The sequence below is a fragment of the Aedes albopictus genome, chromosome 1 (assembly GCF_035046485.1).
Source record: "Aedes albopictus strain Foshan chromosome 1, AalbF5, whole genome shotgun sequence".
NCBI classification, from domain to species: domain Eukaryota; kingdom Metazoa; phylum Arthropoda; class Insecta; order Diptera; family Culicidae; genus Aedes; species Aedes albopictus.
In genome coordinates, this window is record NC_085136.1 from 57,071,359 (window position 1) to 57,095,535 (window position 24,177).

Here is a 24,177-nt window from a genome sequence, read left to right on the forward strand (position 1 = left end):
CAAGTCTCCGAAAATATCGACAACGCTTACTAAAAACAACAACAAATCCTCTTCTCCAATTATTTTTTTTACCCCTATTCTACTCTTTTGTTCTCTTAAGAATAGTCTATTTTACGAAACAACAGCAATGTTGATATTGATATTCACGGGCTTAGACGCGACCTCCTGTCAAATTTTCATACATGAAAAGAACGATCATCTGATCAAAACGTCTCGTAAAATGGTTCAAATACAACAGCACCCTAAATTACATGCTGTTCCATCCAGCTGGCCAGGTTTTGAAATTATTTATCAAATAAAAAATCAGAAAGATATCAACAAATATTTCTGAAAATAGGGTTAAGTACTGTTCCTTTTAATTCCACTAAGATTTTGCACATTCCACTAACACACTTAGATTCATTATCATCATATATGTCTGTTTCTGTCATATTGATCCAGTAAGATTCGAATATTATAAATCATGTTAACGGTTTCATAGTTGGAGCTTGCCAGGCTCCAAAGTATCTATGAAGCGTTAAAACAAAAAACAAGCAAACATCAACCATGCCTTACACTTACACACATACAATGCACATGAATACACATTAAAAAAATATATATATTTATAAATCCTTATGTCTAATCAATCACATATTTCACGCAAAAGAAACCACTGATCTTGATAATGGTTTAATGAGTGGAGTTTGCCAGACTCCACTGGTAACCATTGAGATTAACTAGGGTAGTTTTACGATAATTGTTCAGTAATGTAGCTTTTTTTTTTGCTACTTTTCCTTACGTTTTTTCTACTTTATAACCATCAGATCCAACTCTCATAACTATCGCTTTGTTGTTTGTACTTCTGTGAGACCTAACTCATAATGAGACGCTGAACATAATCATTGCTAGAAGGCTTACTTGTTTTACTTCGTTAAGCTGGTTTGTTATTCGTTTGTTAGATCTAGCTCTGTTGGATACCCTGCACAGGATCCCTGAAAGCACTACTTGCTTTACCTTTTTAGTTGTTCTTTTCTACTTCTGTGAGACCTAACTCATATGGAGACGCTGCACAGAATCTTCGTTAGAAGAATCACTTCCATCTCTCCAATTGGACTGTTTATTTTAATTTTGCTTTTTTTTTTAATTTCTGTAAGACCTAACTCTTATGGAGACGCTACACAGAATTATTGAGAGTGCAACTTGTTCACAATCCCTTTTTTTTGTTACTTTTCTTCTTCTGTGAGACCTAACTCATATGGAGACGCTGCACAGAATCATCGTTAGATGAATTGCTTCCATCTCTCCGATTTGTCAATTTATTTTATTTTTGCTTTTCCAACTTCTGTGAGACCTAACTCTTGCGAAGACGCTACACAGAACCATTGAGAATGCTACTTGTTCACAATCCTCTTTTATTGTTACTTTTCTTCCTCTGTGAGACCTTAATCATATAGAGACGCAACACAGAATCATATGTAGAAGACTTACTTGTTTCTCTTCGATATGCTTGTTTTATTTTTGTTTGTACTTCTGTGAGACCTAACTCTTATGGAGACGCTGCACAGAAACATTGAGTGCTACTTACAAAACCTTGCCTTTTTGTTGTACTCTTTCCATCTGTGAGACCTAACTCATTTAGAGACGCTACACAGAAACATCGGTAGATGATTTAATTCTTTCTCTTGTTGCTTTTTTTGTGAGACTATACAGAAGAACACGGAAACACCACAGAGGCTGGAAGTACTATTCGCTATATAGAAATATTGCACAAAATCGTTAGGCGTGCTACTCGTTTCATTTTGCTTTACGTACCTTTTCTACTTCTGGGAGATACAACATAACAGGCATTGAATACACAGAATTATCTCATAATGCGTCAAAATGTATTATATTAAAATTAAAACTTTATAGATAACTAGATCGTTGAAACAAGGCTAACACAATCCAAAATTCTAACTATATTCTCAAATATTGGTACATCCTTTTCTACTGCATCTGAACATATTTCTTGATTCAAAGCCACATCACACTCGAGGATCGTTATAGTAAGAATTGCTATGTACTTGTATATTTTCAGTTCTGTGCCCCTGCTTTGGTTTGTTATATTCGAAAACAACCAAAATAAATCGTCAAACAGTCGTTTAGTAAATCGAAATCAATAGAATTGAGAGCCCTGTAATACAATCAATATCATATCGAAAACTTATCCCAAAACTCATTTATATTGAAAATAAGCTGTCCGGCAAACTTTGTCTTGCCAAAGTGTTGTGATTTGACAACTGCTGAGGTCATTGATACACCGCACTCTAGATTGGCTTCATTTAGATCGTGTTTATTTTCCTACCAGTTTAAAAAAAAAATAGAACTTTATCAGTTTTCTTTCTTTTTGATGCTTTTCGTATCTTTTCTACTTATAAACACAGCCACCACGAATACGACTCGAACCATGCAAGAGTCCTGCTGATCGGTTGATCTGTCAAGAGTTTTGTTGCCTCAAAGGGAAATTTTTATTCAAAATGACACGTACTGTCTCAAGTTCAATTCAAACCAAACTTCGTTTTTAAATTAACTCTCATTCAAAAACCAAGCACTTTTCATTTGCAGTTATTAGACATTCAACATTAACATATTGTGTGTTGAGTATCCATACATACATTTCCACTCACACTTTTCTATATCCGTCATATCCAATCCACTAAACATAGCACTCAACTTGATTTAAACCACCATTAAGGTAGACAAAAGTATCCAATTTGATTCAAACTCAATCGTTATTTATAACAGAAACAACAATCTTACACTACAATCCATATACGGTTACAATGCACCTCAGTAGTTCATGTAAAGAATTGTTTACATTTAACTAGAGAACACAAAAAGAACTATCCCATACAATCCGGTCGGCCAATACCTCTAATCTTAATGAGAATACTCAAAACTTCGATCAACTCACACTTTCCAGTTAAACTTTCCTCAAATGGTGTGCAATATATTATCGAAGTATTTGAATTATTGCTCTGGCTCAACATAATATACAACCCGCAGCAAAAGTCACTACATCACAGCATTGCGCAACTTCTTCATTTTCCCCTCCAGCCAAACAAATTTACTACCGTCTGCGCCATGTAGTGTTCTCACCAAGTTCCCAAACTTTTTTTTTCGGAGCAGTCAAGATAATTCAAATCATCAGTTCTGTAGCCATACACAAAACTTACCTTGCTTTCCGTTCATATTTTGAAACCTTCAATTCATAAATATCCAAAAAAATAAACACAGATTTCACTTTTATAACCACAAACAATTTATTCACCAAACAAACCGTTCTACTTTACCACGTCCGATCGCGCCAAACATCGTTCACAAACTGCTGGATTACCGTTCCACTGGGCTGTACCTTTCCGTATCATTTTTCCTCTTCATTCTTTTACCTTCCTTTCATACTCGCCTTCCTTTTCTCCCCTCCGAGTCGTCGTCGGCGCACCGTCGCTCGTCGTCGTCGAGTCGGACCGTCGCTCGTCGTTGTCACAACGACGCATCGTGCTTTTCGAACACCCGCATCGATACCAGAGCGCGCAATGTTCGAAAACTCAATAGGGCTGTACACCATGTACACTCAATAAAATAAGAACAGGCGAACTATGTTTTTTCAATCAAAACATTTTCTCTACCCAATCTATATCACTACAACTTGGGGGCCCCGATTTCGAATATGTTGTCCGAATTCTTACAAGTTGTTTACTTATTGAATTATTTTAGGACTAAAATTCTCTAAATCTCGAATAACGCCTCAATGTAGGCAATGGCTTAAGGAATTGAACGCCTACTTTTAATAAATCGTATATTTTGTTGAAAAGGAGCACTTTCATAAAAGTTTTGTTTATGAAATTCGACTCTGGGATATCATGTTGAGCCTGTACAGTGATTTCGAACTTTATATTGTATCTAACAATCATGCCAAGCATGAATATTTGAGAATGTATCTACAGCTGTGTTCATAAAAACAGCAGTGAAAGCCGTTTTCCATACAAAAAGACCAACTTTGGCATGTTGTAACTTTGTTCTCCTATGAGCGATTGAGCTGAAAATTTGACAGCGAACTACAAATACGGTGAATACTTTAATAGCAAAATCTAAGAATTTTCAAAGCACGTTGAAAAAATTTAAACACTATGTGAAATTGATCAAAATAATAGCACACGCCACTTGGGCGGTGGCTTTAATATTCGTCTGTTTGCCACTGAACCAATTGACTGGAAATGTTGTACACGGGTAGATACTATACCTATCTCACTGCATTCCAAAAATTGTGTCAATTGGTTCAAATTTGACTGTGTTATAGCGAAAAACAGACGAAAATAGAAGCCACATCCCAAGTGGCGCGATTCCCTAGTTGTCAAAAACAACAAATTATTTTCCACAAATGAAACAAACTTTGAAAATCTAAAAGATTTAATAATCATAATGACTTCATCTATTTATTAATTTTGGTCAAACCTGAATGTGATAAATACACTTTGAGCCATGCAGTTGGTTTGACGTTTACACACGATAAAAATGAAATGGGCAGAAACGAAATAAATCGAGTCGATTTTTCACGCCTAAAATTTATCACTTTTGTGTGGTCGATTTGTTCCAAGATGCCCTTCTCTTCTCTGCCCCAATGCACAACTAGGGTTAAATAGCAAAAGTTTCCTGTAAGTTTAATACTTGCAGATCTGCTGATAGGTTTGTAGGGGCCCCTTCGTTATTATTAAGGGTTTTTGGAATGGGCATACAGATAGCTCATTTGAAGTCCTCTTAATAACAATTGTAAATGTGCTAACTTTATTCAAGTAGTTTAGTTAATTTAGTTTTGATTAGTTTGATGATTACTCTTTGTACCTACAGAGACCGCAAATTCAAGAAAAAATGTGCTAGGAAACAAAATAAAGTTTTACGAAATTCAGTAAAAGTAAAACTCATGAGTACCGGACCAGAAGCACCTAACAAGATAATAACAAAATTATAACAACCGTTGTTATAAATAGCAGAAGATGATATAGTTTTGTTGTAAGGATTTTCAATCATGACAGAATCGTAACAAAATTTGATATTATTTTAGAAACAAGATTATAACAAAACTTGTTTCATTTATTCAAACAGATGTATAACAACATTTGTTATACTAATGCATTATAATATAATTGCCTCTAACATAATTCCAAAACACATTTACTGTATTGGGTTTCTCATTAATGTTTAGACTACTGTGATAATATGAGAATCCACTAAATCATCATTTCCCAGCGGCATAGCAAACTAATCAAACTATTTTTGTTTAACCGTTGTGCATCCGACGCCCCTGTTATGAACTCTACCGAACTTGTGTACGCTAGCCGCTGCGAAGTCGTGTGCGGAATTCGACTGTGATAATAATGAATTTGGGCCGAGTCTAAATGGGTGCAAATGTCGCAATAATCTTTGTTATATTTTTTAGCAAATAATTCAAAATTTGTTAGATTTTTTGTGTTGTCCCGGAAAAGGTTGATATTTTTTGTTATTTTGGTCACTCGAGCCAAGAAATTTATAACAAAACTTGAAATAAATTTGTTTTGAATTATATAACAGAACTTGTTATAATTTTGTTATGATTTCACATATCAAGTCTAACAAAATTTGATACAATCTTGTTATGATTATATCTCAACTTGTTATATTTTTCTTTAAATTGGAACGAGTTTTGTTAGGTTTTTTGTTATTTAAAATACTAATAGTGCATGTTTTAAAACAACCCTTGTTATAAAAAATCATTGTAACAAAATAACACAACCTGTAATAATTTTTTTTTGCACATCCAGTCGGGTATTATGACGACGTCCAGACATAGCTTTTGACTTAGCTTAAGGTAGCAGCTGAAATTCAGAGGCACCTTTTATGAAAATTAAGATCTGAACATAATAATAGTTTGTCGTTTTTTTTGCTCTCGTATAAAAAAAAATAAGTGCAATTAACGTAATCCAACTAGGTATTTCTTTCAAAGTATTTTTTTTTGTTACATTCCTTGAAGGGATTCCGCGGGAATTCCTTCGGGCAAGGTAAATGCTTACCTTGTCTTCGGGGATATCTTTTATGATTTATCTAGCAGTTACTTCAAAGACTTATACGAAAAAACCTTTGAGATTAACTTAAGAACTTTTTCAGGGATTGCTTTGGAAATTCTTCTAAGTTTTGATTTAGGAATACTTACAATAATGATTCCTTCAGGAACTCCTCCAAGCATTTCTTCAGGAACTTTTGAAAAAAGCCTTCAGGGATTTTTTTCAGGATTTTTTTCAAGCATTCATTCAGGAATACCTTTTCGGATTATTTTATGAAGTCCTTCAAGGAATCCTTCACATGAACCTTATGAAATTTCTCCAAGAATTCCTTTAGAGATTTATCCAAGAAGGAATCTTGCAGGAGTTCCTCATGGAAAATATATTTCATGAATTTCTGAGATTATCCTTAAAGCTATAGCCATACCTGAAAGGATCCTTTTTTCTAAAAGATTTTCCAAAGGAATTATAAGGAATAATTAATTATACTATCAACTTTATAACTATATTGGGTTGCATTCGCATTTTATTACTGTAATAGTTTTCCACGCTATTTAGGTCAGGAAAGGACTAGCCAGCGATTAATACTCATTCAAAATATTCATTACCATTATATTGATATTTCCATATTTCAATGCTATATTCCATCACAACAAATTATACTATTGACTATATAACATAACTACGCGGGGTCGGGAGGGTGCATCAGGGCATCATTACAGTTGTAACTGTATGACGGAGTGGATTGCCAGTCGGTGTGTGGTGAGAAGTAACTATAACATCCTTGTAGATATGTTCTTCTATCCCAACAGTTGCAATGGATTTGACGCGCCCTTCTTGAAACAAACCATCCCGTAGAAAGCCTAACAAGTAATGTGAATTTCATTATTCACCCTGCTGGATCATACTGCTGGAAGGAGATTCTCTTAAACCCGCGGATTTCGCGTAAGTGTCTCTACTTACGGGTCCGCCACACCCCCTTTTGGCCCTTCATACAGCGGTATGTTGAAATCAGAGTGGTAATGTAATTTGATCTTTACTGTTAAGTGGAACTGCATGCAGAGCAAGACTCAAGCTAGGATGGTGGCTACATACATACATACATAAGATTTTCCAAAGAAATTTTGGAGGAATTCCTGACGGAATCCTTTTAGAAATGCTTTCAGGAATTGTTTGGAGGAGTTTCTAAAGAAATTTTTGAGTAATGAAGATAAATTCCAAGATGTGTTCTGAAAGAATTATTGGGTTGATTTTGGAGGTATCTTCAATGGTATTTCTTGAAGTAGTACTAAAAGTACTAGGAGTACTTTGAGGATTTACGTAAAGGATTTCTAAAGAAATTTGCGGAAGAACTAATGATAAAAAGCCTATATTATTTCTCAAAGAAATCAATGGCGAAATCCTCAAAAAAATCCTCTCAAATTCTCAAATCAACAAATAATCTTTAAAAAAAAAATGCCATTTTTTTCCTTGGGTGCCCAAGAAACAGAACTAGTTGAATAACAGTTTCTTAAACTAAAGTTTGCTTAAGAGTGGTTTGTTCCACTCCTGTACAGCTTAAATGTTTGTTGGGTGATATTCTGCCAAAGGTCTTGGGGGATTTTTTGCGGGGTCCAACAAATTTGTGCAGGAATCCTTTGAAAGTTCCATGAACGAATCTTTGCTACGTGACAAAGAAAAAAACCTTGGAGTACAATATTAAACCTTTACTGAACTTTCTTAAAGGATTCTCGAACGAATTGTGAAAGAGGACTTGAGAAAATCACCTAAGGAATCTTTGGACGATTTCCTACAGCAATTATTGGAACAAATTGAACAAATTCGTAAGAAATCCTTGAAAGTGTTTTAAGAAAAAACGTTTGAAGCATTGGAATTCTTGAAAAAAAAAATTCTCGAAGGAATGTCCAAAGGACTCCTCTTCGCTGTAGCAACTTTCGAAGCAAATCTTGGAGGAATTTGTAAAGAAGTCCTTGAAGTAATTCCTAAATAAATCGCAAAAGGTATAAAAGAAAGAGTTATTGGAGTTCCTTACTTGGAACAAATGCTTGATGAAAGCGTAAGAAACATTTTTAAAAGTTTCTATTCATCCATCCGATCCAGACGTAACGGGTGTTATGGCTAAAAAATATTCAAATTGCTGATGGAAACCTTGGAAGAATATTTAACCTTCCGTAACTCGCGCGGTTGGCCACCACCGTCAGCACCACGCTAAGGCTGAGTACAAAAAGCGAGATTTTTTCAACGTGTTGTACAAAATGCAACGGCGCGTTCGCTCGAGGATTAAGGGATTAATTGAAAGAATCCCAGTAAAATTCTTTAGATGAATTTCTGTGGGAATTCTTGACGAAATTTTTACATTTTTTTCATAAGAATTTCTAAAGTATTTCACTGGCATTTTTTTTTTGATCTTTTTCAATAATTACTTTGGAAATCCTCTTCAGCAAATACTCTGAAAATTTCCTTCGGGAATTGCATAAGCTATATTTTTCTGAATTCTATCTGCATTATTTTTAGAAAATTTCTTTGACAATTCTTTTGGAAACTGTCTCAGCTATTGTTTTGTTTCTTATTTTCTCGGAGATTTTTCTAAGCGTTTTTTTGTAGGAATTTCTAGAGGAACCATCAATAAATCTTGGTGAAATTCTTGACTGAGGTGCTTGATGGAACCTTTTTCAAAAGGTTTCTCGAAAGAATTTTGAAGGAATTTAAACAAAAATCGCAATAGAAATTTTAAGAAGAATTCCCAGAGGAATGCGTGGCAAAAATTTCTGAAGTAATCCTTGGGAAAACTCCTAGAGTTGATGAGTATTAAAGAATTCGTTGGAGGAATTCCAGAAGTATTTTTCGAAAGGATTCCTACAGAATTTTCTTAGAGGAACTTCTGAATTAATACTTGGATTTTTTCAAAATTATTATCCAATGGATTCTTTGCAAATTTCTTGGAGAATTTCTGGAATGAATGTCTTAGTGAAACCTTAGCGAAACTTCTTGAAGAGTCCTCACGGATTTTTTTCGAAAACAAAGCGTTGCAGTAATTTTTGAAGGAATCCTTAAAGGAATTTCTGAAGGAATCTTTGAAAAAATATAATAAATTTTCAAAAGAACGCCAAGATGAGTGATGAATGCTAGAGGAAATGCCAAGATAAATTCTTGGAGAAATCTCTGAAAGAGTTATGTGAGGTAATAATTGAGAAATCCTTGAAAAATCAGTGGAGAAATAGTTAACTTCTGTGGAAAAATCATCAAAGAAACATTTGGATGATCTCCTGAAAAAACCATAAAGGAATATTTGAAGAAATTCTAGAAGGACTTCTCTTCATCTGGCGGAATTCCAATATAATTTCTTGAAAGAATTATTGAAAATTTTGTTGTAATAATTTCCTCTGGAATTTCTCAAGAATACTACTATAATATAGATGAATCCTCAGAATTATTATTAATACAATTCCTGGCGAACTTCCTGAACAAATGTTTCGAAGTACTTTTGCAAACTTCCTCGAAAACAGCATTGTAAGAATTCCTGAAGGAGTGGTTAGAGAAATACTGAATGACATGCTTGCATTACCCACTTAAAATATTCTTGAAGACAAATTATTCTACAAGAAAGATTTTTTTTAGAAAACGGTAAAGTAATCTTTACAGGAATTCCTAAAGGATTACTTGGTGCAATTTGTAAATAAATTGTTAAAAAAAAATATGACATAATTTTTAGAAAAACACGCAGAAAAAACTATGTTAAAATCAAAAATAATTGAGGTTAATTAAACTAAATTGTCAATTTGTTCAGACCACAAAAACAAAACTGTATGGAACAAATCGAATTAATTAATTGAAGGGCTTTCTTTGCCTGCCATTCCATGAATTTGTATATTGTGAGGCAAGTACAATGATACTCCATGCCCAGGGAGTCGAGAAAATTTTCCCGACCGGAATTTCAATTCCCGACTTTTTCCCGCATTTCCCGAAATTCCCGAGTCTGTGGCCACCCTAATGTATGCATCTATTAGATAACATACGCTCCCGAAAACAACGGGATTTCGTGGAGACATTCAGTAAACCTTGCCTTTTTTGTAGGAGGAAATCTTGTTTGATGTTGCAGCTGGAACTTGTGAGTTTTGTTTATGTTCTCGACGGCAGAACGGAGGGCTCCTCAATGGGTATTGTCGAAACAAATGTGTAATTGAGTTAGTTTACAAAATTAAAATTTTAGTTTTAAACATTTTCTCAGTTTACCGAATAAACATGAATATGTTTGTTTCAAACGAGCAAAATTTGTCTCCGTGATTGATGGAACACCGGGATGCATCGTTGCATAAAGCCCCGAAGAAATTCATAAAGTAATACAGAAAATATTTGTTTACCTTCCGTCAGTCAGTTGGCCACCACTGCCAGCAACACACTAATGCAGAGTACTAAAGGAATGAACTAAAAGGCAAACATCTGTTTGATAATACAATCCCAGGGAGTTTGTTTTGGGAGCATCATCTTCTCCAAGAATTTTGATATGCATAACAACATCATAATTTAACGGTACAAATTATGATCCGATCTCGGTCCAGTCATACGAAACAACATCGTTCTCCACGAATCGCTTGAAAAAAGTTCAACAAGTGCCGTTTTTTGTGACGTCCGTGTATAGCTGATAACACTTTTATGACATCTTTAATGATGATTTCATTCCCTATGCAAGTTTATCTACACAGTAGGATGCATTTCACCGACACCACGGAAATTTTTCGCGAGCCTCATTGCCGAGTTCATCTCTAAAATTAGTCCATATCGTCGTTCAGCAATTTCTTATCACTTTGCGAACTTTGTGGTGGCCATTGGCCAGTCGGGAATCCTATCAGATCCAATCAAATTGTTGGAAGGTGCTTAACAACACCACACCCAAAGCAAACATCCCGCTTCCGGGGACATAGTCACGGAATATTACGTGCGCCGATTGCTCGGTATTTGTGGTACTTTGACTGCTCCCTGGACCCAAACAAGGCCATAAATATTCCAATCCAGTGGCGGTGGCGCCCGTACTGATATTGCTTTTGCATTTCGTCATAAATTTGTTTTCGGCGATTTTTTTTGTCGCACGTGATGATGACGAATGACAACTCACCCTTTACGGCTATACGATTCGCCGTTGTTCGTGAGAGGGGATAAGAGATCTTTGCGTAGGTTTAAGCCACACGCTCATCATGACTCTGCGGATTCAATCGAACGGAGATCTCGTTAGCAGAGTTGGAGGCAAACTGCGGAAAGTAGGACCAATTAGCAAGTTCTTTTTCTAGATTGGGTACAGAGGATTGTAACTTTGGACTGATCTGATGTAATATTGATTTAATCCATTTCTTTTGATCATATCGAAAGAAGAGAGGTATGAAAAAAAAATGATATTAGCTGGAGATGTACAACGTAATTAAACAGCAGAAAATAAAAATTTATCCAGTCCAGTATCTATTTAGTCTAGTAGTTAAGGCTATGGATTACCGCCACGAGTGGTCAATCGACCAACTACTGAATATTTGAATCAACCGTTAAAAAGGTGATCGATGGGAATCGATCGGAGTATGACGTCTGTTTTTCTGTGTTGATAGTTTCACGAATTAGCTGCAGCCCTGAGAGCTTATGTATTAACTTTTTTACAGTTTTATATCGGAGACATGGGATGATGATTGTTCTCCGAAAAAATGTACGTTAAGACAGCATGGGTTGCATTGCGTTTGCCAACAGCAATCAATCTGCATGGACAACAATGATCATTACAGGATGCTTTGGATGCTTTGGTATAGCCGGTGGATCACTTGGTTAGGTAAAACAAACGTCAAGTATTTTAGCGAAAATTTCTATAATTAGTTAGCCAATGATGAAGGATGCTGATGTCTAGTCTAGTCTAGTCTAGTCTAGTCTAGTCTACACATACACAGCCATTCATTGAAAGAATCCTGGAAAATGATAGAATCGACTACTTCTATAATTTTTCTTGTCATTATCAATGCTTGCAGCACATCGGGGATGTAATACAAGAATTGAAGCGGCCAGGCCTACTGTGCAGCGTTTTTTTGTGGATATTGATACCACGATAATGCTATAGAACGGGGACATCTCGTACCAACCGCTCAGCATAGTATATAGTATAAACGTGAAGTAAATTCGTTGGGAGTGACTTTGCTAAGAAAGTTAATGTCACTCCGTCGATGGTCTTCCTCCTGGGATGGGACATAGGAATTTGACCCTCATGTCCAGGCTCGAAAGCCTAGGCTTAAGCGCCATTACTCGCTCTCTGAAACGAGAAAAAAGCAGTGTGGCCCCTTCCCCTTCTAATAAAATAATGCATCTAATAATTGTGATTATGGTATGGACAACAACATGATTTAAATCAGAACGAACTCACCAAATTCATCAATTAGAGTGCGTCGTTCATCAGCTACAGAAACGGATTTCGTTTTCTTCTGATCAGCCAAACTATTTTTCTTCAAAAGAAGCTGAGAAAATGTTACATTTATCCGCTACCAACAGCATCTTCGGCAGGCATGTCAGGTTCCAAAAGGTTTTGGTGTAACTTCTCAGTGCTTTTACTTTAACGGTTTGTCTTTTCCTAGCCCGCGATCTTTGGTAAATATTTAAACACCCATAAAAACACAAACAAGGGAAAAAAATATCCGGCGTGAAAAAAAATACTGCAGGAAATGCTAACACGTCGCGCGCATTCACTGACTATTGCGATCCTTTGCACTGCCCTTCAGACTTTTCATGCATAAACACTTGAATTTTCTAAATAAACTAACATACAATCATTTTCATACAAATCATTTCCACACATTCACGCAAATACACGTTTTGTTTTTAACGCAAATGCAATTTTCGAGTCTAAACGCACATCACAACTTCTACAACAATTACCACTTTACTTAAATTCCCTTCCTACTTCACTCTTCATTCATTTCTAATCAACATATTCCATTGACCGAATCCTCCGCAAAACATTTCATCAATGAGTCGTTTTTCAACAACCCGGGCCATCCCTTACTGACCACTTCCTAGAATCTTCTCACAGCATTTCCGGCAGAATTCTATTTGAATTATTTCATCAAACAGCTTTCCCGGCGTGATCTGAAGGCACCAAACAACCAAACCAGCCGCATCACCACCTTGTCGGTCGAATGTAAAAGCCCGCGGGTGATGATTTTGGACTTTGGATACTTTTTTTTCGTCCCACTGGTAACACTTAAAGGGCACCACGATAGAAAGTAATTGAAAAAAAAGGCAGTTGCAAAAAAAACTATCCGCCGAATTGATCCATAACCAATGATGAAGGATGCTGATGTGGGTCTAAATTCTAGAATTTCCAATATGCTTACTTTGAGTTCTTGGGATATACACCGTGGTGCATATTTTTTTTCTGTTCGGACGAGCCACTGCGACCAGTATTTAGATCTTTTGTGGCAATACCCGTATCTGTGTGGAGCGGACCTGGTGTAATGGTTAGAACACTTGACTATCACGCCGAGGACCTGGGATCGAATCCCACTCCCGACAAACTCGCAAAATGTGAGTTCTTCCTTCGGAAGGGAAGTAAAGCGTGGGTCCCGAGATGAACTAGCCTAGGGCTAAAAATCTCGTTAATACAGATAAAAAAAAAAAAAAAATACCCGTATCCTAAGTATTTAGTACATGTCGTACTACTCCATTGTCATTGAGAGGCAATGGAGCATCGATTTCTGTACAGATCTAGTTTTGTTACCTCAGAGATTCGAGAAATCGAATGTGATGAGAAAGTACCGTTTTCACAGGGATATAAATCCCAGCGAAAGAGTGCCCTTAATCACACACAATCGATTCGATTTCTGAGAAAAACAAAACGGAAGAATTGATATTTGTCCATGCATCGGAACTCTGGCTTCATCCATGTATTGCTTCTAGTACAACATTGAAAAACCCGGGGCCTTGGGCTAGTTGCAATAAATTAATAAATGCAATTTTAGAAACTGTCACTAGTAACAAGGGCTTTGTACCATGAATCCTTATTACCAAAACGCATTTCCCTAGCTTAACGAGTTGGATGTCACCAGGGTTCAGTTTGCTAAATCTTACTCCGTAACGCAACCCAAAAGGGAGATCTACCCACGTTACGGGCTCCGTTAAAGGTCGAACATGTTTTAAACCCCCTCAACCATTCATCCCTCAGCACGGGTCGCCTGACACTTTGGATTGGAGTTCCCTGTTTGGTGGACTTTACCCCCGGAACAGGGGGTCCGTAGTGCTATTCTAAGCCGGCAACTACACGGGCAGTGGTGCATAATTGATCGGACAAACATCGATTTTCATACAAAATGGCCAAGTTTGGGATGCTGTAACTTTGGTTTGCGTTGATGGATTGAGCTCAATTTTTGACACGAAACTAAACAGCGGCACGTGTGTAAATCAAAGGGGTACCGCTGTCCGATAACTTTTGCACATTTTGAACGCCTTGCCACGCCTAAACCTGTGAACGAAAACATTTTGTACTTAGTATACTTAAAATTCAGCATATTAGTAGTTCCGTGTCAAAAATTGAGCTCAATCCATGAACGCAAACCATAGTGTCCGATCAATTATGCACCACAATGTAAGTAATCTTGGCGAGTTTCCAGAAGCGGTTTATCTGCCAAAACTTGTTGAGAAAATAGCTGAAATAGTGGAAGACCTTTGACAAACTTTATGAAGGAATTAACGGCGAATTTCTAAAAGAAATTTTACTCAAAATGGTTTCAATATTCCTGGGGGTTATGATGATAAGGTTTCTGGTGGGTTAGAATATATACAGTAGACCTGTTCACTTTTTTTGACCTACCCGTGTCACATCAAATTATCAATCCACATGCAAAAACAAGTCTTCCGTCCAAAAATGAGCCAAATTGATAAAGGTTTAGAGGTGTATCAAATCGATTTTGTGTTTTTTCGAGCATTTTCACGAAAATGTACTCCAATATCCAGAAAATTGTACCGAAAACATCGTTAAAATATAGTTGGAACAATACTCTACAACTTTACCGAAGACACTACGGTGTTTAAATTGCTTATTTCAAAGGTATTCAACAATTTTCGTTAAAAAATCGCGAAAAAATACAATATTTTTACGGTTTTTCATGTAAGTCATGTAAATTTACATTGTTTTACGTGACTAATTTAATTAGCTATTGCTCCTATGTGTTACGAACATTTCGTCCATACATCATTTTAGTGTAGGAATTCGTTTTCATTGACTAATTATCAATAGTATGTCACGTTGATACTAAAAATCGCATAGAGTTGCCAGCACAAAATTAAACAAAGTTACCCATGATTAAAACGTCATTACATTTCTTTGTCGCATCTGCATCAGTTTCAATTTGGTGTAGATGGTTGAGCATGAGACGGCCGATTCGAAGATTCAAGGTTCGAGCCCTGGAATAGGATTTTTTGCGTCTCGATCCAGCTATAAGTTAATGAGACTACGCTCTGTATCTCATTGCAATTTGGCATCATAGCCTTGTTTCTAAACCGTAGAGTGCATAGTAAGAATGAAGTTTCCCTTTATCGTGTTGTAGTTGTGTTGCTTGTGGTTAGATAGATGCAAGTAATCTCCACAGTTGTATGATAAATTTTGCATCCAGAAGCAGTTCCATCATCGTATTGAATTGTTTTACCTAAATTAATCGGTACCAAACAGATGTCCAATATTTCGTCCAGCTGATCTCGTCGACACGATTACTTGTCAACAAGTAAACTAAATATCTAGCTAGTCCTGGAATGGGCTTAATTGGCAGGTCCCGATCATCATTATTTGGGAGATGGCGTGTAAGTCATGGCAGATTCATCATCCTAACTGCTACAAAGAAAAAATAATATTATGTATTTGAGCTTGAACCTGGGACCTTCTGATCCGCAGGCTCGAGCCTTATCATCTGCACCATTTCTCTCTCTCTCTCTTCTTGGCGTAACGTCCTCATTGGGACAAAGCCTGCTTCTCAGCTTAGTGTTCTATGAGCACTTCCACAGTTATTAACTGAGAGCTTCCTCTGCCAATGACCATTTTGCATGCGTATATCGTGTGGCAGGCACGAAGATACTCTATGCCCAAGGAAGTAAACACACTTAGAATAAATTACAGTATTCGGTGAAAAAAATCACCGAAACTGGTCTGTAAACAAGCAAACTACAGTGTTACGGCGAAATCGATGAAATTGCAGGAGAAAATCGGTGAAATCTAAGAAATCACCGAAGAACCGGTGAAATCAGACAAATTTACAGGAGACCTGTGAATATTTTACCGAACAGATCGGTGATGGGACTATTTTACCGTACTACTGTAAAATGCGTTTGACAGCCACGCCGACAGTTTCGAGCATCAGTTCTATTACAATTTGCGCATCATCTCCAAGCAAGACTCTCTTGTCCAGTGGCAGCAAGTGTGGTTCCTGATCAGAAGGTCATATATTCATTCCCATCATCGACGTTTTTTATGAAAATATTGTTTTTTGTGCTCGCATAAAATCGCCGTAAATTTGTAAAATTTACCGTACGTTCAGTGATATTGAGAATTCATTTGTAAACAAACATACCGAACGTTCTGCGATTTTTACGGTTAATTTGTAAAAAGTACCGAACGTTCCGGTAATTTTGACAGATGCATTTTCCTGAGATTCGCAGTACGTTCGGTGGTTTGAAAAATCACCGAACTTTTTACCGTACGTTCAGCTGTTGATATTACGGTAATATTTTACCGTAATCCGTCATTTTTTCTAAGTGTGAAGGAAATTTCCTTTACGAAAAGATCCTGGACCGACCGGGAATCGAACCCGTCACCCTCAGCATGGTCATGCTGAATACCCGTGCGTTTACCGCCTCGGCTATATGAGCCTGCACCATTTCTGATACTTAAATCAAAAGACATTAGAATACGATGGCATGACGTCTTAATCATGGGTAACTTTGTTTTAATTCGTGCTGGCAACTCTACGCGATTTTTAGTATCAACGTGACATACTTTTGATAATTAGTCATTGAAAACGAATTCCTACACAAAAACGATGTATGGACGAAATGTTCGTTACACAAAGGAGATATAGCTAATTAATTTAGTCACGTAAAATAATGTAAAATTACATGACTTTTATATGTAAAATCGCAAAAATATCGTGTTTCTTCGTGATTTTTCAACTAAAATTATTGAATACCTTCGAAATAAGCAATTTAAACACCGTAGTATCTTCGGCAAAGTTGTAGAGTATTGTACTAACTATATCCTAACGGAATTTTCGGCACCCTTCCGGAGCAATTTTCTGGATTTATGAGTAAATTTCTGTGAAAACGGTTAAAAAACACTAAAATGATTTGATACACCTTTAAATCTTTATCAATTTGGCTCAATTTTGGACTGAAGACTTGTTTTTGCATGTGGATTGATAATTTGGTGTGTCACGGAGAATCGGAGAAAAAAAGTTTCAAAGTGAACAGGTCTAATATACAGGGTGTCTTGGGTTTATTTTGCTCCCATTAATAGTTCTTTCCGAGAATTGTTCGGAGTACCTTCGGAATTGATCCTAGATTCGATCCTAGCATTTCTTCCAAAGATTTTCCCGATATGCTTCAATTTCTCGCTGGATTCCTCCCGGAGATTCTTCCAAAATTTATGCAAAGCTCCATCAGGATTCTCTCCTAGTGGTATATCGGGATAACTTTCCAACAGTTTCTCTCGGGATTTTTGCAGAAGTTCTTCCAGAAATTTTTCCAGGTGGCTCTCCAATATTTTTCTTGGATTCTTTACGAGATTTGTCTCACAGGCTTTCCTTGATTACCTTAATATTTCCTCCTGAAATTGCACCCACAACTATTTTTCGAGATATCTCAGGTTTGTCAGGATTTCTTCGGAAGTTCTTCACAAGATTTTCAGAATAAGTCTCTGCGGAGATAATCGCAAGATTTCACTTGCACTCTTTCCGACATTTCTTCTAAAATTTCTTACAAGGAATTTCGTTAATTATCTCCGGACATGTTTCGAGACAAACTTATTGAAAAATCCCTGTAAGAGCTCCAAGTGCAACCATTAAAGGAATCCCTGAACTAGTATCAATAATCTCAAGACTTTTGCGGGTAGGGATACTGGGAAAAAATCTGGGAATAATCCCGAAAAAGTCTGCAAAAAATCTCAGATTGTCAACTGACACAAATCCGGTAAACAACTACGCAGAAAAGCCTGGAAAAATCTCTGAACATAAAAAAAACAAGAAGAACTCTATGAGAAATATCAGCAATGACTCCAGAAGAAATCCCAGAAGGAAACAAATCTTAGCCCGGTCTGTTGATAAGGCAAATAATAGAGAAAAGTCCCGGAAGAATTCTAAGGTGGAACTTTAAAAGAAACCCCGCATGAACCTTTAGGAAATATCAAAGCAGTAACTCCTGTAGAAGTCCAGGAAGAAACTCTAGAAGAAAGCTCACAGAAATTTCGGAGAAATCTCGGAAGAAAATCCCGGGAGGGCCATGTGCAGCGCAGTTGTTTCAATGCTAATAAGGATATGTTAATAAATAGAATATGGGACACCTATGCTGTGCACGGCAGTGTGGAAGCAATATCGGGAAAACCTCTGGAAACAGTTCTGAGCTGATCAACAAGAAGTAAAGTAAAGTGTTCAAGATTTTCCCTGAGTATTCCAGGTTTTTCCCAAGTTAAATAAAATTCCTTGAGAATTCCTGGTTTTCCAGGTTTTTCCAGGTAGTAGACACCCTGAATTAATATCCTGCAGAATCTGAAGCGATGTTTTTTTACTTTTTTTTAAAGAATTTACTTCGAAATCCGTGGAGAATTCGCGGAAATTAAGTAGTGGACAGATCATCCCAAAGAATATTATAGGAATTACATGAGGAATTACTCCAAAAACTTTGTTTTGAAATTCCTCTTGTCGTTCATGACTAACTGGATTTCTCTCAGTAATTAATCATCCAGCTCATCAGCAATCTTGGAATATTCTGGATCTCTTTTCCTCTAAGAATAAAACTTCAGTTGTATTGTTCCGAGTAGGTACATCCTTGCCGGAATTTCCCTAAAGAAGATTGCATGTACACAAATACTGGCTATACTTATCTCAGAGCATAATCCTATACAAATGTCCATTGATGTATTCCCGGAAGGATCCTAGGGATAATTCTTGAAGGTATTCTCGCAAAAGCCTTGAAACTTTCCTGATGTAGTCCCTAAGCAACTTCTGAAAAAAGTGCTGGAAAGTTCTTGGACAACTTCTTGGAGAAATACCAAGAGAAATTTCAGGAGAAATCCGCACACAAAACTCGGAAGGGAATCCCTGGTGAAATTCGTGAAGTCCTAAAAGAATCGTTGGAGGAAACCCTTGAAGTATTCCCGGGGAAATTTATGAAATAGTCACTTGACACTTTTTGGAATAATCTCTTAAGGACTTTCTGAAGGAATATCCACAAAACGTCTCTGAAAAAACCACTATAGGAATCTCTTGAGGAGGTCTTGAAAAAATCAGTGTATAATTTTTATGAAAGACTCCTTGGAAAAAAAAAGAACCTCATGATATATGCCTGAAAAAACCGCAGGATGAGTTTCTGAAGGAGTTGTTTTGCAGTAGCTGCAGATGATATTCTTGTAGGAATTCATGGATGCATTCCTGTAAAAATCCGTGGATGAACTCGAAAAAGATTTCTTTGAGATACTTGTGAAAGGATTACTGGATGACTTCTTGAAGAATTTATTGGCCCCTTTTTTATTTTTTTTAATTCGTGAATTTCCACTGTAGCTAATTCTTTACAATTCTGGACATGCATCACTCTAAAATTATCTCAAATAATTCTAATACAAATTGCTGGAGAAATTCCTTTAGAAATTCTTTAAGTAATAAAAATATCTTCATGTTATCCTGGAGAAATTCTTTGGTGCTCCCCTGGAAAAGATGATGGAAGAATTTATGGAACTTCTAAAGAAACCTTCGAATAAACATTTAAAGAGATCCCGAAATTACTTTCTGAAGGAATCACTGGAGAAATTCCTGGAGCAATACCTGAAGGAATCTCTGGAGGAATGTCTAAAAGTACATCTGGAGGAACCCCTGGAGAAATTCATGGAACAATCCCTGCAAGAATTCCTGAAGGATTCCCTAAGAGAATTCCTGAAGGAATCGTGAGAGAAATTTCTGTGGACATCTCTTGAGGAATTCCTGGAGAAATTCTTGGAGGAATCCCTGCATGATATCCTGGAAGTATCCCTAAAGATATTCATAAAGGAATGTCTGGAAAAAATCATGGAGGAATCTTGAGGAAATACTGGACAAATTCCTGGTGTAATCCCTGGAGAAATTTCTGGAGCAAACCCTGGAGAAATCCCTGAAGGAATCCCTGCAGGAATTCTGAGAGAAATTCCTAGAGGCATTCTTGGAGAAATCACAGAATAAATCTCTGGAGAAATTCTTGATATATATTAGGAGGAATCTCTAGAGGAGTTCCTGGTGAAATTCCTGGAAGAATTCTTGGAGCTCCCTGGCAAAAATTCTGACGAAATTCCTTGAGAAATTACTTAATCATTTTATGGCTATATCGGTCTTTTTCTACTCATAGTGTAAGGGAGTAGAGATCAAAGTGGATAATGAAATGATAGATATGATAGTATTCGCAAGGTAGCGAACAAGTGTGAAAATTTATAGATGGCGAAATTAGGCAAGTAAGCCATGTATTGAACGAATACATCGAATGCGTTAAACTTCTGCCTATGTATTGTTCTGTTTACATCACAAATTCTATCCATCGGTAGCTTTTTCGGAATTCCAGGAGGAATTCCTGGAGGAATCCTTGGTGGAATTTCCGGATGAATTTCTAATGGAATCTTAGGAGGATTTACAGGAGAAATCTCTGGATACATTCCTGAAGAAATCTCTTGAGGAATTCCTAGAGAAATTTCGGAAAGAATCTCTGGGTGAATTTATGGAAGAATTCTTGGAGGAACCCCTGGAGAAACCTATTGATAAATTCAAGGAGGAATCTCTGGAGGAGTTCCTGCTGAAATTCCTGGAGGAATTCTTGGAGGAATCCCTGGCGAAATTTTTGACAAATTCCTCGATAAATTAAAAAAAATCAAGAGGAGTTTCTGGGGGGACTCCTGAAGGAATCTGGTGGAAATACCGAAGGAAAGTCTGGAGGAACACAAAGAGGAATTCCTGGAAGAATCTCTGGATATATTTTTGAATAAATCTCTTGAGAGATGCCTGGAAGAATTCCTGGAGGAATTTCGGTAGGAATTGCTGGAAGAATTCCTGGAAGAATTCTTGGAGAAATCGCCTGAGGATATTCTGGAGGAATCCCTGAAGCAATTCCCGGAGGAAACCCTAGAGCAGTGTTCCCCAAACTTTTAGGAGTTATCGCCCCCTTGGAGCTTGAGAAGAACATTTTCGCCCCCCTGCCCTAAGTGAAATTTATTTTTTTTTGGAAATTTACTTAGTGGAAGCCTTTAAAAGCTCACTATTTAACACTACTGTGGCAAACCTGGTATTTAGTGTATCTAAACTAGTACCGCTCTAATTTTCATTGAGTTTTTTTTTGCAAATGCATTGATTGTTTACATTAAAAACAAACTGCACTATTGCATGTAAAACCAATACGTTTTGAAATTATGTTTGTGCTATACATATTCTTGAACAAAATCGAGCAAAATCCAAATGTAGTCAGCATTGCTCAGTAAGTCAGTTTTTTTTACGCGGGGGATACGTACCGTGTAACAAAAACACAGTTCAAAATTAAAAAAAAAACCGCGTAAAAAAGTCTCACCATTTCTCGACGAATCATGCAAAAATTAGACGATGATTTTTTTTGTATGGAGATTTCATTAACACTACGCGGCCGCGTAAATGGTAAGAAAAGACCTGACTGTAATTGAAAAATAAAAAAAGGAAATGAGGCGAATTGGCGAGCTGTCTATGAATTGAAAAACTTTTTATTATCGAATAAGAAGACATGCATCGGTTTGAAGGAAATCCAACGCTGAATTTGTGGAAAATTTTCAAAATAGCTCCTAGTAATAAACAACGTTTGGAATTCCTCCGGGAAGCCTCTCTGAAATATTTTCAAACAATGTGTGACAAATTTCATCGGAAAAGTGTTCTTAGACTTATTTTAAACTTCATGTTTATGATTGAAGTTTCCATGAAAAACAAACCACATGTAAATTAAAAACAAAAGTTTCTTATCAAGTAAAAAAACCTGTTCCTTTCATAATTTGGACAAAAATCAATCATGGATTTTCCCATAGAAGTTTCTTATTTATTAGATTTGGATTTCCAGAACCGCTAGGGATTCTCTCGGAAATTAATATAGCAGTTTTATTTATGTTTTTCTTTCTTGGAATTTTTCCAAAAAAGCCACGTAAATATCAAAAATTCTGTAACATTTCTATCTCGAAGTAGTCATTTTTCAATAATCCTAGAAACAAAAAACTTGAAATGCCAGGGAGTTTTAATGATTCTTTTGACATTCAATACAATACATTTCAATACTTTTAATATTTCAGCCAGCCAAGGGCTGAAAGTCTCTATAATAAAGATGAATCAATCAATCAATTGATATTTTTCAATCATTGGAAAAATCGCCCCCTATTTTAGTATTTTCGCCCCCCAATTTTGGATTTTCAAATTTTCGCCCCCTTCGGCCTGATTTTCGCCCCCTGGGGGGCGATTTCGACCACTTTGGGAATCACCGCCCTAGAGGAATGCCTGAAAGAACTTCTGGTCAAACTCCTGGCGCAATCTTAGGAGGAATTCCGGGTGGAAACCCTGGACGAATTCTTATAGAAATCCCTGAATGAATTTTTGGAGGAATCGCTCAAGAAATTTCTGAAGGCATACCTGTAGAAATGCCTGGAGGAATCTCTAGATGAATTCTTGGAGAAATTGCTGGAGGAGCCTCCAAAGGAATTCTGTGAGGAATGCCGGGATAAATTTCTTAAGAAATTCCTTGTGAAAGTCCTGGAGAAATTCCTAGCGTAATTTCTCTAGAAATCCTTGGTGGGAATTGTGGAGTAATTTCTGGAGGAAGCCCTGAAGGAATCCCTGAAGAAATTCGCGGAGAAATCCCTAAAGGAATTCCTGGATGCATGTGACGAAGAATCCTTGGGGGAATCCCTGGAGGAATCCCTAGTGGAATTTTAGGAGGAATCCCTGAAGCAATTTCTGGAGGAACCTCTGGAAGAAGTTCTGTAGGAATTACAGGAGGAATCCCTAGGGGAATTCCAGGAAGAATTCCTGGAGAAATACTTGAAAATCTCTGGAAGAATTCCTGGTGAAAAACTTGGGGGAATGTCTGGAGAAATTCCTGAAAGAACGCATGGAGGAATCCCTGAAGAAATTCATGGATAAAAGAATTCCTGGAGGAATCTCTGAAGCAATTCTTGGAGAAATGTCAAGAAGAATCCCTGAGGGAATTCCTGGAGGTGGAATTCCAGGAGGAATCCCTGAAGCAATTCCTGAAGAAATCTCTGGAAGAATTTCTGTAGGAATTGATGGATGAATCCCTGGAGGAACCTGTAGAGGAGTCCCAGGAGGTATCTTAGGCGAAATCCCTGGGGGAATCACTAGGAGAATTCTTGGACATATTTCTGGAGGAATCCCTACAGAAATACTGGGGGAATTCCTGGAAGAATCCTTGAGGAATTGCTAGAGTATCCTTGGAAGTATCCTTGGAAGAAGCTCCTGGAGGAATTCCCAGGGGAATTCATGGAGGAATTGCCGGGAGGCATTTCATTCCTAGAGGAGAGATTCCTTGATAAATTCCTGGAAGAAATTCTTGGAAGAATTTCTGAAGGAATACCTGAAGGATTTCTAGATAAATTATTGTAGAAATTTCTTTTGTAATTCCTGAAGGAATTCCTGAACCAATTCTTGGATGAATTCCTAGAGAAATTCCTGGGGTAAACCCTGGAGGAAAAATACTTAAAAAAAACATCCAACGGAACTACAAAAGAAACTCTGATTAGAACTGTTCGATCTAACGAACGAAACTACTGGTAGACATTTACGTGAAATTTTCAGTGAAATGCTTGTAGACCTTTCTCGTTTCCGGTCAGTGTAGGGTCTTTTCGTAAAGCAAATATTCTTAACTGGGC

At 36.9% G+C, this 24,177-nt stretch overlaps 1 protein-coding gene across 1 annotated transcript in view; it reads left to right on the plus strand.

Annotated features, from left to right (window-relative positions):
* LOC115256453 (microsomal glutathione S-transferase 1) overlaps positions 1-24,177 on the plus strand; it is a 31,891-nt gene that overhangs the window by 6,977 nt on the left and 737 nt on the right. The window lies entirely within an intron of this gene.